General features: G+C 47.4%; 1 protein-coding gene across 3 annotated transcripts in view; it reads left to right on the forward strand.

The window, feature by feature from the left end:
* Positions 1 to 2,500, forward strand: part of rassf4a (Ras association domain family member 4a) — a 19,276-nt gene that overhangs the window by 6,949 nt on the left and 9,827 nt on the right. The window lies entirely within an intron of this gene.

Consider the following 2,500-nt stretch of genomic DNA (forward strand, 5'->3'; position numbering starts at 1 on the left):
CAAGCCGCTCTCCCTCCTGAGCTGCTGACGCCCTGATGAAGTGCTAATGCTCAGACTGTGTTCCATCGGCATCCGGAGGAAACAGATTATAGCCCTTCGATCCAAGGAGGTGTTGCCGTAGGCTTCAGGCATAGCGGTAGAGTACCGTCTGGGGCCGCAGCCCCGGTGACTGACAGTTTATGTGGGAGTGTATTATGTTAAGCGTTACCGGATTAACGACAATCGGTATCCATCACATGAGGAATAAACTGCCAAAACCAGTTTTATGGCTTGGTCTATAGAGAGTCTTTGGAGGGTGGAAGTGTGTGTAAACTATGTACACACACACATGTGTTGACACACATGTGGCTATAGTCTGTGAGGACAGACTATAGCCACATGTGTGTCAACACATGAGGCTATATATTGACGATTCTGGCTGGAGTTCCCAAGATGCAATGTGGTTCCTAAACCGCTTAAACCTCTGCGCTACGTACAGGAATAGAGGAAGGGTGACATGGCCTATGGTTGAATGCTTTGCAAAGCAGTTCTACGGTCGATGTGTTGCTGTTGTGGGATTAACAGCAGGGGACTGTGCAGCAGTGCTAGTTAGTGTGATAGGTATTTTGTGGTTCTTGTGGCTGGGAGTTCCCCCACAGGACTTTGTGGTGGTAACTCCTATCAAGGGCCCACTGTGTGTGTGTGTGTGTGTGTGTGTGTGTGTGTGTGTGTGTGTGTGTGTGTGTGTGTGTGTGTGTGTGTGTGTGTGTGTGTGTGTGTGTGTGTGTGTGTGTGTGTGTGTCAGCTCATTCCTCGACCATATACAGTAGGTATTAGGGTCTGAAGTATGTCTGGGATTTTTCGGAGGGACGAGAGAGACAAGCATGACTGGTCAGAGGGATCAGACATAAGCCGACAACACATTTGCCCAAGTATCTTCTCTCTCTCACACACAAGCACACATAAACACTCACACACACGCGTAAACGCACCAAAACACCAAAACACATACTCACACACACACACACACACACACACACACACACACACACACACACACACACACACACACACACACACTGCAGGTTGCAGAGTGATTTGTATGCAGCTTGTGTGCCCATTGAAGATAATTTCCCATACCAGGTTTTTGAATGAACCCACATTTGTGCTACCACCATTTTTTGTGCTGTGTTGCAACATGCAACCTCAAAGACAACTCCCTGGGGGCTGCGATGACCGGTGGTATAATCAGTGGATCAGGAGCATTGCTTCAGCGTTTCAACCGAGATGCAAGGGGAAACAAATATACTTTAATTGTTCTCAAGACCTGGAAGAGAAAAGTATTTTGTTCAACCTATGTGTGAACAATGTGCGTTTATGTGTGTTTGTTTTAGGTGTGTGTGGGTCTACACTTTCCTCTTGGCAAGATGTGTAAAACAGTGAAAGGTGAAACACTTTCGGTTTTCAAACTCTCTTCCCCTCCCTCCCCCAATATGTGTCTGTGCACCGTTGTACAACGACAATGTTGGTGTGTTATTCTACTCTGCTCCTGGGCCAGCCCTAGTTAAGTAGTCCGGACATGCCCGTGCTGCACATCATCAGGTGCTGTTCCACGGTTTAACCTCTACTGTCTCTCAGAGGGGGGGAGATGAGGGGAGAGGGAGGGAGATGAGGGGAGAGGGAGGGAGATGAGGGGAGAGGGAGGGAGATGAGGGGAGAGAGAGGGAGGTGGATGAGGGAGGGAGGGAGGGAGGGAGGGAGGGAGGGAGGGAGGGAAGTCACACCACCGACAATCCTCCTTTTATCTACACCTTACCTAGCCTGTCTCTGGGAGGGAGGGAGATGAGGGGGAGGGAGGGGGGGTAGAGGGAGAGAGAGGGAGGGAGAGATGGAAATAGGGAGACCAGGATGGTGGAGATACAGGTGGAGGGTTCATCCTAAACAAGGCTCAGTTGCGTCTTTGCCGGTCTTGCTGGTTGTAGTTATATATACGATCTGTGATTACCCAGATTAAATGTTCCTGGTTAAGTGCTACCCTGTGCCCCAGCACCCTCTAGTGGTGGATATAAGATGTTGGTCAGGGGAAACTGCCGGGACTTGAGGCCCCCCTTGAGGTTGTACTACATACTGTGAGGTCTCAAGTGTCCAATGTCTGACGATGTGCACAGTTTATTAACTCCTAGATTGTCAATCCAGATATTTGTCGATATCAGCAAAAAACTGTAATCACAGACACAGATATCTGTAATGATCTATGTTTGAGAACGGGATCAATATTCAGTTACTGTCAGAACAAGTGAATAAGATCAGTGTCCAGATACTGTCAGAATGATTGAATGAGATCAATGTGTAGTTACTGTGTGAATGGGTGTATGAGATCAATGTCTGAGTGAGCATTCACTCAGACATTCATCTGATCACTCAAAATTTGTGTCCGATGAAGTTACTGTGTGAATGAAATCATTTATTTAATGTTTGTCATAAGTGGTCACATTGACAAAATCTTGTTTTTGGTGTATAT

This window comes from Gadus morhua, chromosome 15, assembly GCF_902167405.1.
Source record: "Gadus morhua chromosome 15, gadMor3.0, whole genome shotgun sequence".
NCBI classification, from domain to species: domain Eukaryota; kingdom Metazoa; phylum Chordata; class Actinopteri; order Gadiformes; family Gadidae; genus Gadus; species Gadus morhua.